General features: G+C 40.2%; 1 protein-coding gene across 1 annotated transcript in view; it reads left to right on the forward strand.

The window, feature by feature from the left end:
* Nucleotides 1-16791, forward strand: part of HPSE2 (heparanase 2 (inactive)) — a 633877-nt gene continuing 617086 nt past the window's right edge. Inside the window, exon 1 of the mRNA XM_073794093.1 lies at nt 1-463. The gene's annotated coding sequence lies outside the window, so the exon portion shown is untranslated. The remainder of the gene's footprint in view (nt 464-16791) is intronic.

Consider the following 16791-nt stretch of genomic DNA (forward strand, 5'->3'; position numbering starts at 1 on the left):
TCTCGCTGGGTCATTGAAAATTCAGGAACTTTCCGTAGGTCGTCGAATGGGCAGTGACCTCCCAACAGACGTTCCGTCTCTGCTTGACTTTCTGTGGGGCCCGGAACACGGGACCGGAACCGACGAAACCTGCGGAAGAATGGTGGTCGCCTGACTGGAGCCCCCTGCGGGGAAGAACCTCCGCGAGTGAGGAAGAGCCGGCAGAGCCTAGCGGGCGTTGCCGGGAGTGTCCACCACAGGCCCGATGCGGGCCTGTGCCCTCTGACAGGCGGAGGAGAAAAGGGAAAGACGGTGTTGGGGAGCGAAAAAAGAGGCACCCAGGAAGGGAATATTTTTCTCGGTCAGCAGTGGAGAAGAGTTCCAGGGTCGGTGGACAGAGGAGGCCACGGAGTCGACACACGGCCCTGGGCTGCGGATCCCTGGGCTGAGGTCGGAGAGCAGCAGGCGGCGGCTCAGAAGACAGGTGAGCAGCACCCCCTTTTGAGGACTTGTGGAGGAGCTAACGTAGGAGGGGGTATCCCGAGAAAATATGGACTTCCTGCTAATGAAGGGGTAGCTGAGAGCACAATATTTGGGGTATGGCCCTGAGGGGATCAGATTTATGCTCACTGTACTGGAAGACCATGGGAAATACTGGTTGTATTTGGACTTAGACATGATGCAATCGGGTGACCCTTTATGGGACTGAGCGGGTGGGACTCAGCTGAAGAAACTACTTGTTATAAAATGTAAATATAAAATCATCATAGAAATAACTCCAGCACTGGCTGCGAATCTCCAAGCTTATTTGCTTAGTCTGAGTCCAGAGATGTAGCTGTATTTATTTCTTGCTCGCCCTCATTCTATTCTGTCCCCCTTCCCTTCTTCCCTTCCTCACTTTTCACTCCTCCCCTTGCTTTGTCTCCTTATCACTACCTCCTTCCTTCCATCAAACCAGGAGTTCTTAACCTTAGAATTATGGTGGTCCGCGAACCACAATGGAAAGAAAATCATATTTGTTTAACATCTAAATAAAAATTTGCGTCTTCATCAATTACGAAAGTGATCGTAAACCACAGGAATATTAGCAGTACCCATGACTCATCAATAGAAATCAAGTGGTTTTGACAGTACCTGTACCTTTGCCACCAGAGAAATCACAGATGTCATTCACATTGTGGTATGTAGAAATATTTTTGCTCATTGCTATAAAATTATGAGTTATTTGATTGCCACCTGATCTTGTATTCAGTGCATTAACACTGAAGCATGCTATATCATTAACTTAAAAAAATATTTTGACAACTGTAGTACAATATAATTCATTTCCTTTGCATACTTCTTATCCATTCCTGATTTTGCTATGGTGCATAGAAGGAAAACTGGTGCTGATCTTCAGAAAGTGAATGACCCAAATCACTGGGCCACAAATCTTTTTCCAATTTAAGTGGTTTCCAGTTCTTTCTTTCAACAAAATAGAAGGAGGACCTAATGTAGTTGTTAACTGATAGATAATTAAAAGTAATTTTTAGTAATAGGTCAGTGTAGGATTTTTGTCAAATAACTCTGGAGATCAAAGAATTATGTGCTGTTACCATAGCAAAATGATTATTCCTAATTACTTATTTATGTAAACAAGCTTTCTCAGAATTTATATTTAAAAATAAATAAATATAGGAAAGGGATTGATTTTGTACATCTACTATTACTGTCAGTAAAAGCATGGATCCATAAAATAAAAGCCACATTCCTTTCACTAAGGGATATGATGTGAATACAATTTTTATTATGTTTAATATTTATATAAATTTTATTATGTTTACTCTGTTTTGCTCAGTTGGGTGCTAATACTAATTATAATGACAGTGCAATTAAGAAGGAATTTTTTTATAGTCTGAACCTCCAGAACTATGAGAGGATAAGTTTATTTTCTTTTAACCCAACAAAGCTATGGTACTTTGTTACAGCAGCCGGAGGAAATTAATAATAGGGTTTATAGTGTATGCACTTGTTCAGTTTTAGTAGATACTGCCAAATAGTTTTCCAGAGTGGTTGTACCAATTTACACTCCCAGTAGCAGTGTATGAAAGTTCTGGTCGCTCTACATCAAGGGTTGGGGGTTAGATATTGAAGAACCAGATAGTATTTTAGGCTTTGTAGGCCATATGGATTTGTGGCAGTTACTCAGCTCTGCTATGGTAGCGTGAAAGAAGCCATAGACAGTGCATAAATGAATAAGCAGGGCTGCATTCCTATGAAACTTTATTTACAAATAAGGTGGTGGGGGGTCTTATTTTGCTGACCCTTGCTCTGTGTCTTCTTCAGCACTGTAATTTCTGTCCTTTTCATTTTAGCCATTCTTGTAGTGTGTAGTGGTATCTCATTATGGTTTTAAATCACACATCTCTGATGACAAATGAGGTTGAGCATCTTTTCAGGTGTTGACCACTTAGATATACTCTTTTGTGAAGGGTCTGTTCAAGTGTTTTGCTAATTTTTAAAATACAGTAAGTCCCCTACATATGAACCTTCAAGATGCTAACTTCCAAAGATGTGAACGTGCCTGCCAGCCCCTGTATGCCAGCTGTTGTACTGCACTATTGTACTTTTCAAGGTACTGTACTGTAAGATTAAAAGTGTTTTATTTTTTGTGTTTGTTTGGTTTTATGGACGAATTATTTGTGTGAAAAGTATTATAAACCTATTACAGTACAGTACTATATAGCCGATTGTGTTAGTTGGTTAGTTGTGTTAGTTGTGTGAGATGTAATCCACATACTATCAAATTTGTCCTTTTAAAACTATACAAGTCAGTGGTCATAAGTATATTCACAGAGTTGTGTTACCATCACCACTACCTAATTTCACAGCATATTCATCACTGCCCCACAAAAGAAAACCCCATGACCATTAACAATTACTCTCCATTCCTTCTACTCCTAGTGCCTGGAAACCACTAGTCTACTTTCTGTCTCTATGAATTTGCTTATCCTGGACATTTCATATAAGTGGAATCATAGAATATGTGATCTTTTGTGTCTGGCTTCTTAGCATAATGTGTTCAAAGTTCATCCATGTTGTAACATAGTCAGTACTTCATTTTTTTTTGTTTAACAATTTCATTGGAGTATAATTGCTTTACATTGTTGTGTTAGTTTCTACTGTATAACAAAGTGAATCAGCAATACGTATACATATATCCCCATATCCCCTCCCCCTTGCGTCTCCCTCTCACCCTTACTATCCCTCCCCTCTAGGTGGTCACAAAGCACCGAGCTGATCTCCCTGTGCTATGCGGCTTCTTCCCACTACCTATCTGTTTTACATTTGGTAGTGTATATATGTCCATGCCACTCTCTCACTTCATTCCAGCTTATCCTTTCCCCTCCACATGTCCTCAAGTCCATTCTCTATGTCTGCGTCTTTATTCTTGTTCTGCCCCTACGTTCTTCAGAACAATTTTTAATTTTTTTAGATTCCATATATATGTGTTAGCATATGGCATTTGTTTTTCTCTTTCTGACTTACTTCACTCTGTATGACAGTCTCTAGGTCCATCCACCTCACTACAAATAACTCAATTTCGTTTCTTTTTATGGCTGAGTAATATTGCATTGTATATATGTGCCACATCTTCTTTATCCATTCATCTGTTGATGGACACTTAGGTTGCTTCCATGTCCTGGCTATTGTAAATAGTGCTGCAGTAAACATTGTGATACATGACTCTTTTTGAATTATGGTTTTCTCTGGGTATATGCCCAGTAGTGGGATTGCTGGGTCATATGGTAGTTGCATTTTTAGTTTTTTAAGGCACCTCCATACTGTTCTGCATGGTGGCTGTATCAATTAACATTCCCACCAACAGTGCAAGAGGGTTCCCTTTTCTCCACACCCTCTCCAGCATTTATTGTTTGTAGACCTTTTGATGATGTCCATTCTGACTGGTGTGAGGTGATGCCTCATTGTAGTTTTGATTTGCATTTCTCTAATGATTAGTGATGTTGAGCATCCTTCATGTGTTCATTGGCGATCTGTATGTCTTCTTTGGAGAAACGTCTATTTAGGTCTTCTACCCATTTTTGGGTTGGGGTGTTTGTTTTTTTGATATTGAGCTGCATGAGCTGCTTGTGTATTTTGGAGATTAATCCTTTGCCAGTTGCTTCGTTTGCAAATATTTTCTCCCATTCCGAGGGTTGTCTTTTGGTCTTGTTTATGGTTTCCTTTGCTGTGCGAAAGCGCTTAAGTTTCATTATGTCCCATTTGTTTAGTTTTGTTTTTATTTCCATTTCTCTAGGAGGTGGGTCAAAAAGGATTTTGCTGTGATTTATGTCATAGAGTGTTCTGCCTATGTTTTTCTCTAAGAGTTTTATAGTGTCTGGTCTTACATTTAGGTCTTTAATTCATTTTGAGTTTATTTTTGTGTATGGTGTTAGGGAGTGTTCTAATTTCATTCTTTTACATGTAGCTGTCCAGTTTTCCCTGCACCACTTATTGAAGAGGTTGTCTTTTCTCCATTGTATATTCTTGCCTCCTTTATCAAAGATAAGGTGACCATATGTGCGTGGGTTTATCTCTGGGCTTTCTATCTTGTTCCAATGATCTGTGTTTCTGTTTTTGTGTCAGTACCATCCTGTCTTGATTACTGTAGCTTTGTAATAGAGTCTGAAGTCAGGGAGCCTGATTCCTCCAGCTCCATTTTTCTTTCTCAAGTTTGCTTTGGCTATTTGGGTTTTTTTGTGTTTCCATACAAATTGTGAAATATTTTGTTCTAGTTCTGTGAAAAATGCCATTGGTAGTTTGATAGGGATTGCATTGAATCTGTAGATTGCTTTGGGTAGTATAGTCATTTTCACAATGTTGATTCTTCCAATCCAAGAACATGGTATATCTCTCCATCTATTTGTATCATCTTTAATGTCTTTCATCAGTGTCTTATAGATTTCTGCATATAGGTCTTTTGTCTCCCTAGGTAGGTTTATTCCTAGGTATTTTATTCTTTTTGTTGCAGTGGTAAACGGGAGTGTTTCCTTAACTTCTCTTTCAGATTTTTCATCATTAGTGTATAGGAATGCAAGAGATTTCTGTGTATGAATTTTGTATCCTGCTACTTTTCCGAATTCATTGATTAGCTCTAGTAGTTTTCTGGTAGCATCTTTAGGATTCTCTAAGTATAGTATCATGTCATCTGCAGACAGTGACAGTTTTACTTCCTCTTTTCCGATTTGGATTCCTTTCATTTCGTTTTTTGTCTCTGATTGCTGTGGCTAAAACTTCCAAAACTATGTTGAATAACAGTGGTGAGAGTGGGCAACCTTGTCTTGTTCCTGATCTTAGTGGAAATGGTTTCAGTTTTTTACCATTGAGAACAATGTTGGCTGTGGGTTTGTCATATAGGGCCTTTATTATGTTGAGGTAAGTTCCCTCTATGCCTAACTTTCTGGAGAGTTTTTATCATAAATGGGTGTTGAATTTTGTCAAAAGCTTTTTCTGCATCTATTGAGATTATCATATGGTTTTTCTCCTTCAGTTTGTTAATATGGTGTATCACATTGATTGATTTCGTGTATTGAAGAATCCTTGCATTCCTGGGATAAACCCCACTTGATCATGGTGTATGATCCTTTTAATGTGCTGCTGGATTCTGTTTGATAGTATTTTGTTAAGGATTTTCACATCTGTGTTCATCAGTGATATTAGCCTGTAGTTTTCTTTTTTTGTAGTATCTTTGTCTTGTTTTGGTATCAGGGTGATGGTGGCCTCCTAGAAGGAGTTTGGGAGTGTTCCTCCCTCTGCTATATTATGGAAGAGTTTGAGAAGGTTAGGCATTAGCTCTTTTCTAAATGTTTGATAGAATTCACCTGTGAATCCATCTGGTTCTGGACTTTTGTTTGTTGGAAGATTTTTAATCACAGTTTCAATTTCAGTGCTTGTGATTGGTCTGTTTGTATTTTCTATTTCTTCCTGGTTCAGTCTCAGAAGTTTGTGCTTTTCTAAGGATTTGTCCATATCTTCTGTGTTGCCCATTTTATTGGCATATAGTTGCTTGTAATAATCTCTCATGAGCCTATGTATTTCTGCAGTGTCAGTTGTTACTTCTCCTTTTTTAATTTCTGATTCTGTTGATTTGAGTCTTCTCCCTTTTCTTCTTGATGAGTCTGGCTAATGGTTTATCAATTTTGTTTATCTTCTCAAACAACCAGCTTTTAGTTTTATTGATCTTTGCTATCGTTTCCTTCATTTCTTTTCTTTTTTTTTTTGTGCGGTACGCGGACCTCTCACTGTTGTGGCTTCTCCCGTTGCTGAGCACAGGCTTCAGACACGCAGGCTCAGTGGCCATGGCTCACGGGCCCAGCCGCTCTGCGGCACGTGGGATCTTCCCGGACCGGGGTACGAACCCATGTCCCCTGCATCGGCAGGCGGACTCCCAACCACTGCGCCACCAGGGAAGCCCCCTTCATTTCTTTTTCATTTATTTCTGCTCTGATCTTTATGATTTCTTTCCTTCTGCTAACTTCGGGGGTTTTTTTGTTCTTCTTTCTCTAATTGCTTTAGGTGTAAGGTTAGGTTGTTTATTTGAGATGTTTCTTCTTTCTTTAGGTAGGATTGTATTGCTATAAACTTCCTTCTCAGAACTGCTTTTGCTGCATCCCATAGGTTTTGGGCCATGGTGTTTTCATTGTTATTTGTTTCTAGGTATTTTTTGATTTCCTTTTTGATTACTTCAGTGGTCTCTTGGTTATTTAGTAGCGTATTGTTTAGCCTTCATGTGTTTGTATTTTTACAGTTTTTTTCCTGTAATTGATATCTCGTCTCATAGCGTTGTGGTCAGAAAAGATTGATACAATTTCAATTTTCTTAAATTTACCGAGGCTTGATTTGTGACCCAAGATATGATCTATCCTGGAGAGTGTTCCATGAGCACTTGAGAAGAAAGTGTATACTGTTGTTTTTGGATGGAATGTCCTATAAATATCAATGAAGTCCATCTTGTTTAATGTATCATTTAAAGCTTGTGTTTCCTTATTTTCATTTTGGATGATCTGTCCATTGGTGAAAGTGGGGTGTTAAAGTCCCCTACTATGACTGTGTTACTGTCAATATCCCCTTTTATGGCTGATAACATTTGCCTTATGTATTGAGGTGCTCCTATGTTGGTGCGTAAATATTTACAATTGTTATATCTTCTTCTTGGATTGATCCCTTGAGCATTATGTAGTGTCCTTCTTTGTCTCTTGTAATAGTCTTTATTTTAAAGTCTCTTCTGTCTGATGTTTCTTTTTCTTTTTTTTTTTTTTTTTTTGCGGTACATGGGCCTCTCACTGTTGTGGCCTCTCCTGTTGCAGAGCACAGGCTCTGGACGTGCAGGCTCAGCGGCCATGGCTCACAGGCCCAGCTGCTCCGCAACATTTGGGATCTTCCTGGACCAGGACGCGAACCCGTGTCCCCTGCATCGGCAGGCGGACTCTCAACCACTGCGCCACCGGGGAAACCCTGATATTTCTTTTGATTTCCATTTGCATGGAATATCTTTTTCCATCCCCTCACTTTCAGTCTATGTGTCCCTAGGTCTGAAGTGGATCTCTTGTAGACAGCATATATACGGGTTTTGTTTTTGTATCCATTCAGCCAGTCTGTGTCTTTTAGTTGGAGCATTTAATCATTTTACATTTAAGGTAATTATCAATATGTATGCTCCTATTACCATTTTCTTTATTGTTTTGGGTTTGTTATTGTAGGTCTTTTCCTTGTCTTGTGTTTCCTGCCTAGAGAAGTTCCTTTAGCATTTGTTGTAACTTTTGCTTGTCTGTAAAGGTTTTAATTTCTCCATTGAATCTGAATGCAATCCTTGCTGGGTAGAGTAATCTTGGTTGTAGGTTTTTCCCTTTCATCACTTTGAATATGTCCTGCCATTCCCTTCTGGCTTGCAGAGTTTCTGCTGAAAGGTCAGCTGTTAACCTTATGGGGATTCCCTTGTATGTTATTTGTTGCTTTTCCCTTGCTGCTTTTAATATTTTTTCTTGGTATTTAATTTTTGATAGTTTGATTAATGTATGTCTTGGTGTGTTTCTCCTTGGATTTATCCTGTATGGAACTCTCTGAGCTTCTTGGAGTTGATCGACTATTTCCTTTCCCATATTAGGGAAAATTTCAACTAAAAGCTCTTCAAATATTTTCTCAGTCCCTTTTTTTTCTCTTCTTCCTCTGGGACCCCTATAATTCGAATGTTGGTGCATTTAATGTTGTCCCAGAGGTCTCTGAGACTGTCCTCCGTTCTTTTCATTCTTTTTTCTTTATTCTGCTCTGAGGTAGTTATTTCCACTATTTTATCTTCCAGGTCACTTATCCGTTCTTTTGCGTCAGTTATTCTGCTATTGATTTCTTTCTAGAGAGTTTTTAATTTCATTTATTGTGTTGTTCATCATTGTTTGCTCTTTAGTTCTTCTGGGTCCTTGTTAAACATTTCTTGTATTTTCTCCATTCTATTTCCAAGATTTTGGATCATCCTTTTATTTATTTATTTTTTTTGCGGTACGCGGGCCTCTCACTGTTGTGGCCTCTCCCATTGTGGAGCACAGGCTCCAGACGTGCTGGTTCAGCGGCCATGGCTCACGGGCCCAGCCGCTCCGTGGCATGTGGGATCTTCCCAGACCGGGGCACGAACCCGTGTCCCCTACATCGGCAGGCGGACTCTCAACCACTGTGCCACCAGGGAAGCCCTTGGATCATCTTTAATATCATTACTCTGAATTCTTTTTTAGGTAGACTGCCTATTTCCTCTTCATTTGTTTGGTTTGGTGGGTTTTTACCTTGCTCCTTCATCTGCTGTGTATTTCTCTGTCTTTTCATTTTGCTTAACTTACTGTGTTTGGGGTCTCCTTTTCGCAGGCTGCAGGTTCGTAGTTCCCATTGTTTTTGGTGTCTGACCCCAGTGGGTAAGTTTGGTTCAGTGGTTTGTGTAGGCTTCCTGGTGGAGGGGACTGGTGCCTGTGTTCTGGTGGATGAGGCTCGATCTTGTTTTTCTTGTGGGCAGGACCGCATCCGGTGGTGTGTTTTGGGGTGTCTGTGAACTTATTATGATTTAGGCAGCCTCTCTGCTAATGGGTGGGGTTGTGTTCCTGTCTTGCTAGTTGTTTGGCATAAGGTGTCCAGCACTGTAGTTTGCTGGTTGTTGAGTGGAGCTGGGTCTTAGCGTTGAAATGGAGATCTCTGGGAGAGCTTTTGACGTTTGATATTATGTGGGGCCGGCAGGTCTCTGGTGGACCAATGTCCTGAACTTGGCTCTCCCACCTTGGAGGCTCAGGCCTGACACCCGGCTGGAGCACCAAGACCCAGTCAGCTCTTGGCTCTGCCTGGGGGCAACCTCGGAAAGCATCCTGCGTCCCCTGCTGCCTCCCCCGTCTCCGGGGTGCCACCCCCAGCCGAGTCACCAGCCCAGCTGTGTCTCGGATGTGTGTGCCTGGCCCCAGCTGGCCTCCCCTCGGAAGACCCCCTCCCCCCAGTGCAGCTGCCTGCACCCTCCCGGACCACTGCTTCTGGGTGGCTAAGCTTCCTAGCTTTAGCTTTTATTGTGGAAATAGTGTGTGGATGGGGTGATGGTAGTTACCCATGGGCCAGGGCTTCTGTGGTTTGGAACTTCTTGCCAGTGCCAAAGCGGGGAGCATGCAGGCTCTCTTGCTGGCTTGCCTTTTTGTGAGGCACGAAGGTAAACAGAAACAGTAAGCCTTGAAAGCTGCCAAAAACAGTCAGACTGTTTATTCCAGTGGATCTTTGATCAGTTTTAGAACATCCTCCATCATTATCTCTTCAAATATTGCTTCTGCCCCATTTTCTCTCTCTTGCTTTTCTGGAGCTGTAATTACATGTGTGTTAGATCTTTTGGCTGTGTTCCACGTCTCCATGTTCTGTTTATTCTTTCTCTTTCCCTTCATGTTCTTTTTCTCTTCTCTACTACCCCCAGCAGTCTTTTTTCTTTTTGTGCTTCAGTTTAGATATTTTCTATTGATTTCTCTTTGAGTTTCCTTCCTGAGTTTGGCTAGGTCAGTTTACTTTTAGACACATCCATTGAGTTCTTACTTTCATATATTTTATTTTTGGTTTTAGAATATCCGTTTGATTCTTTATGTAAATTTCACTTCGTTGAAATTTTGTGTCTTTCACCTCTTTGTCCATCTTTTCCTTTCTTTTATTTAATATATGAATCATTTAAAGTCCTTGTCTGCTCAATCCAATATCTAGATCACTTATAGCTCTGCTTTTATTCGTTAACAGTCAAGTGGGTATGTTTTCATATACCTAGTAATTTTTGTCTGAATGTCAGATGTTTTATATTACTTACACACACACACACACACACACACACACACACACACACACACACACACACACACACACACACACACACACACACACACACACACACACCAGTAACAACTTTAGAAGCTTCAGATAATGGAATCTTTTACCAGAGAAGTAATATTCTAAGACGGTGGAATGGTTGTTAGCTTAATCCTGTTGTAAACTTATTTAGGTCAAGACTGGTTTGCAGTTTTGGTTAGATCTAGTCCACCTTTGTTTTCCTTATTCCTAGGACATGGTCCTTCACGGTTTTTCACTGAGAGCATGAGGGGAAGGGGGTAGTCCTCTGTTTAGAACCAAGACTCTGAAGAAATTTTCAGTCTACTTTCCAGAGGTACTTGGATTAGCCTTCCCCCCCATGAAGCTTCAAAATATCTCACATGTTTGAGGAGGAGACTGGCTGTGGGCTTCAGGTCTCTCAAGTCTCCAGTTTTGGTGCTCTGGTCCCCCACAACTGCCAAGACTACTGGTTTTTCTATTTTCTAGGAGCAGCTTTCTGAAGCCTGAATTCTTAGCCTCTAGCTGTGTCCATGTTGGAAAATGCAATGAGGGAAAAAGTGATAGTAGATGGCAGCATTAATCTATCATTCCCTCCAGGGCTTTTACCTCTCAGTGGCTATATTCAAGGCCCTTTGTCTCCTAAGTATCCACAGACACTAGAAAATCCTACTCTGCTTTCTGGAAGTTTTGGCTTATCTTCAGAATTCAGCAGATACCTTGAGGAAGAAACTGGCCTTGTGTTTGAGACTTTTCAAATGTTCACTTTTGTCACTCCATCCCAAGCAATTGTCAAAGGTTTGGCTCTTTTCTCTGCCTTATAGTAGCATTTCTGTGCTTGCCCCAATTCCAGATCTCAGCCACAAGCTTGTGCCCAGAAGTGACAAACGCCCCCCAAACACCGTAGATCCTAAGATTACCTCTGAATGGTTCTCTGCTCTCAGAAATTTTGTCCTTGATATTCCTTATTGTCTTTGCAGCTCTTTTTTTTTTTTTTTTTTTGGCCACACTGCAGGGCATGCAAGATCTTAGTTGCCTGACCAGAGATTGAACCCGTGCCCCCTGCAGTGGAAGCTTGGAGTCCTAACCACTGGACCGCCAGGGAAGTCCCACCTTTGCAGCTCTTTGATGCCTTTAAATATATGATTTTTGTAATTTATCCAAATTTTAGTTGTTGTTAAGTGGTAATATTTACCTGACTCAGACTACTTCATCATACATGGAAACGTGAGTGTTCAGAGGCCCATATTTAAAAAAAAAAGTCTTTTGGAGGACTATGGAGCAACCTTTGGAAGACCACTAAACTAGAAAGTGATTAAATAGATAATACTGTAGTGTGGTAAGTATTGTGGCATGTTTAAGGGAGTAAGTTCTACCTAAGCCAAGGTTAAAGGAACTAGATTTGGGGGGTCAGAGGACACTTTCTGGAGGCAGTGTTGTCTAAGATGATAACCTAAATATTAAGCAGGAGTTAGTCAGACATAGTTGAGGGTAGATATTTTGAAAATTTTTTGGAATCTCTTACCTTAGCTAACAGACTGCATCTGGCCAATACCTCAGACTTTCCGGATAGTTAGTCCTTAGCACTTGGAAACTGTATACCATGCTTGCCAGTGTTCTGAGGTCTGGATGTACCCATATCACACTTCCTGTCTGCTCTTCACAGTTGACCCACCTTTCCTAAAATCCTTATTATCTGACATAAATTTAGACTTAAATTCTTGGAAACAGTGCATTTTAAATTGGAACTGCCAGCGGACTCAACTTTGGCTTCTAATTCCATGAGCCTAGGATAGCATTATTTTAAAGGAACTTTACTTCGCAGTGGAGTAGTTGACTTTTGTAGGACACTGGAATAAGGAGAGGAAAGGTTTGCTAAGGTCCCTTACCTGACCTTTGCTGTGTCAGAGAGGATGCAGCTTCTTTCAGAAGTCTGAGAGAGTGAAAGGTGTTTTCATAGTCCTTGAGGCTGTGAAGTTGAATATGGTACCTGGGAAGGTTTGATTATAAATCAGCTTTTTCTATATGTTCAGATACCTGTGTTCATCTTTCTGTTCTTACAAGTTAACTGGGATGGCCATAGGTAAAGCTGTTAAGTCATTAGTAACTTCGATGCCAAAGATCTTCCTTCTAAATTCCTTTCTCTTCTCAGTTTTACTCTTTCACCATAGAGATCAAAGAAAGGAACAATAGCTGTCTTTACAACCAGGTAGCCCACCAACACTTATAAAGCATTTTCATGTATACTTTCTTTATAATCATCTTGTAAGTCTGGCATTTTTCTAGTGCAAAACAGCTCAGAGAAAGTAAGGGACTGCTTAAGGGACAATGATGGGCTTTTCTCTGTGTCCTTAGTAGGACCAAAGTGGTCTGGTGGAGTCCAGAATATTTTAGACCCCATTTGGAAGATTTACTTTCATTGTAGTCTCTCTTATTCTGCCATTCCACAGCCCAGTGTTCTTAATGCATCTTCTACTGCTTTAGACCAAAGTTTGATCTGCTATCAGTCATTTATGAATTTGAATATGCCGGCTCAGCGGGGACTATTAGAGATCTGTTCCCAGAAATTACTTGGTGAGAAGACCTTCTGTAGATTTTAAACTGCTTTATATTTGTTGGTGTTTTTATTGCAGTCATACACAATTTACCAATGTGGATGACTAGGAGTTAACTGCCCATTTACGTTTCTGTAGGAGAATGTATTTGACTTTAAAACAAACCAATGAATACAGTTTATTTGTAAATTTTAAAGTGATCATAATTAAGGTTTTTTTTTTTTGATTTGTTTTTGGTAAATATCTTGATTTCTAATGGGGATATAACACCTTTTGTGTAAGTCAGCCTGGATGCAGAGAAGGCTAGGGGAATTATGATCCTCGTAATACTATGTTGCTAGTGGTTAGGGTTGAGGAGGAAGTAGAGGTACTGTTTGATACACAGATAAAACCTCAGTTTGGCTGATGTGCAGATCACTTTTCAGGGTTGGTATGGTGGGGATTATCTGGATATGGGAGAGAGATCTCTTGGGCTTCGAGGCCACTGAACTAGAGAAGTAAAAATGGGCTCATATAGGGAAAGAGGAGAGAGATTTGCAGCTCAGCTGACCTGGGGAGGAGGAAGAAGTACCTTGATCAAGGCTAGTAAATAATACCAAAGTTCTTTCCAGTTTATTTTCACCTGAATTATCTTACTTGACCTTCACAGTACAGTTGACCCTTGAACAACATGGTTTCACTGTGTGGGTCCACTTATGCGCAGATTTTTTCCAGTAAATATGTACTACATGATTTGTGGTTGGTTCAGTCTGCAGATATGGAACTGCAGATACAGAACAGAGGGCTGACTGTAGAGTTATAGGCAGAGTTTAGACTGGGGTAGGGGGTTTTGGCACTTCTAATCCCCAGTTGTTCAAGGGTCAACTGTAATTGTAGGATTTGTTTATATTCCCATTCTACAGATGAGACTACTCTGCCTTGAAGGAGTTAAGTGAAATGTTTCAGTTTTTTCAGCCCAAGTCTTTCAGTTCCAAAGCCATAACCTTTATCTGCTCTACCTTGATGCCTTATTATTGTTATTTTTTTATATATAAGATTTTGAAAATAAAGTGTATCATTGGGATCTCTCTCTCTTTTTTTAAATAAATTTATTTATTTATTTATGGCTGCATTGGGTCTTTGTTGCTGCATGTGGACTTTCTCTAGTTGTGGTGAGCGGGGTCTACTCTTCATTGCGGTGTGCAGGCTTCTCATTGTGGTGGATTCTCTTGTTGCGGAGCGCGGGCTCTAGGCGTGTGGGCTTCAATAGTTGTGGCACATGGGCTCTAGGTGCGTGGGCTTCAATAGTTGTGGCACATGGGCTCAGTAGCTGTGGCTCATGGGCTGTAGAGCGCAGGCTCAGTAGTTGTGGCGCACAGGCTTAGTTGCTCTGCAGCATGTGAGATCTTCCCGGACCAGGGCTTGAAGCCATGTCCCCTGCATTGGCAGGTGGATTCTTAACCACTGCACCACCAGGGAAGCCCCCTCATTGGGATCTGTTTTAAGTAGAAGTATGGGTGTACTTTACAGTTGTCCCTTGTTTCAAATAAAAACTTAAATACAGTATTATAATTTGGAAAATATAGAAAAGAAGAAAGAGGTAAAAAACCCATCTTTAATCTTTTTTTCTTGCCTTTTTTACATAGTTCAAATAGTAACTGTGAGTGTTTATGTATAATTTTAATCTTGCTTTTTCCATTTAACATTACAACATAAACATTTTCGGTTTTAATAAACGATTCATAACCTAATTTTTTTTTTTTTTTTTTTTTTGCGGTACGCGGGCCTCTCGCTGTTGTGGCCTCTCCCGTTGCAGAGCACAGGCTCCGGACAGGCAGGCTCAGCCGCCATGGCTCACGGGCCCAGCCGTTCCATGGCATGTGGGATCTTCCTGGACCGGGGCACAAACCAGTGTCCCCTGCATCGGCAGGCGGACTCCCAACCACTGCGCCACCAGGGAAGCCCCATAACCTAATTTTAATGGCTATTTGATAGTCCATTGTGTGGATATACTGTAATTCCATTTTGCTGAGGGGCAGTATGTATAATGGTTAAGAACACAGAATATGGATTACTTGTGTTTTAATCCTGGTTCTACCACCTTTTAGCTGTCTGTATGACCCTGGACAATTTAATTTAGGTACATCAACTTCTCCATATTAGATAAAGAATCTAATGGAGTAATGGAATATACTTTTATTTCATTAAAAAGAATGAAATAATGCCATTTGCAGCAACATAGATGGACCTAGAGATTATCATAAGCGAAGTAAGTCAGAAAGAGAAAGACAAATATAATGTGATAGCACTTATATGTGGAATCTAAAATACGACACAAATGAACATCTCTATGAAGCAAAAACAGACTCACAAATATAGAGAACAGACTTGTGGTTGTCAAGGGGGGTGGGGGAGGGAAGAATTGGGTGTTTGGGATTAGCAGATGCAAACTATTATATATAGGATGGATAAACAACAAGGTCCTACTGTATAGCATAGGGAACTCTATTCAGTATCCTGTGATAGACCATAATGGGAAAGAATATGAAAAAGAGTGTATATGTGAATAACTGAGTCACTTTGCTGTACAGCAGAAATTAAACACAACATTGTAAATAAACTATACTTAAATAAAATTAAAAATTTTTTTCCATTTTAAAATTGAGAACATAGTATCCACCTGTTAGAGGATTAAATAAGTCAACACGTGAAAAACCCTTCAAATATTGCCTAATACAAAGTAAATGCTATTTAAATAAGGGATATTATTATTGTTAATTTTCTGCTGATAAATATTTAGCTTATTTCAGTTTCTCATCTGATAAATAATGCTGTTACAAACATCTGTTCTTATAGATTTTTGTGGGACTTTGATTACTTAAAATAGATTGGATTGGAATTATCAAGTTAGAGTATATATATTTTTAAAAGTTTTGGTAGTTTTGTTGTTTATTTATTTATTTTATTTATTTTTGGCTGTGTTGGGTCTTAGTTGCGGCACTCAGGATCTTCATTGAAGCATGCGGGATCTTTCATTGTGGCGTGCTGGCTCCAGAGCACATGGACTCTGTAGTTATGGTGCGCAGGTTCCAGAGCATGTGGGCTCTGCAGTTTGCTGCACGCAGGCTCTCCAGTTGAGGCGCACGAGCTCAGTAGTTGTGGCGCGAGGGCTTAGTTGTCCTGCAGCACGTGGGATCTTAGTTCCCTAACCAGGGATCGAACCTGTGTCACCTGCTTTGTAAGGCGGATGCTTCACCACTGGGCCACCAGGGAAGTCCCCAGAGTATATTTTTTAAAGCTCTTGAGACATCTCATCAAATTGCTTTCCAAGTGTGTTGCTAATTTACAATTAACCCTCCCGCTTGAAGTGTTAGAATGGTTGTAGCTCTGTCCTGTGAGTGCTGTTGGTAAAATGTAATAAATATAGCACAGCTTTTCCTTGACACACACACACACACACACATTTTTAATTAGATTTATCTTCAATTAGAAATATAGCCCCAGGAACTATCATATATATATGAAAAGCCATTCTCTTGTAGATAGACTAATGTAGAAGCCATGTTTTCTGAGCATAGACCCAGAAGAAAGGGAGTTGATGGACAAAACAAATGTTTTATGTCAATAGGCTGATATTGCCTGATATATCTATCTCCACAATGGAGATCATCATGTCAATGGAAAAATAATGATAATAAAATCACATTGAGCGCTTACTGGGTGCAGGCCCTTTATATATGATAAGTAATTTATACCGATTGTGTTATTTGAGGCTGTCAACTTTAACAATATAATAGCTAGTTATTTTACCACCAAAAGTGAGTCTATTTGGAAATAGCCAGAAGAATTACATTTTGGGATATGAGAACTATGGGGACCATTGGCAAATCCAGAGAACAAGGAAGGGGAACTTGCTTTTATA

This window comes from Tursiops truncatus, chromosome 16 (assembly GCF_011762595.2).
Source record: "Tursiops truncatus isolate mTurTru1 chromosome 16, mTurTru1.mat.Y, whole genome shotgun sequence".
Taxonomy (NCBI): domain Eukaryota; kingdom Metazoa; phylum Chordata; class Mammalia; order Artiodactyla; family Delphinidae; genus Tursiops; species Tursiops truncatus.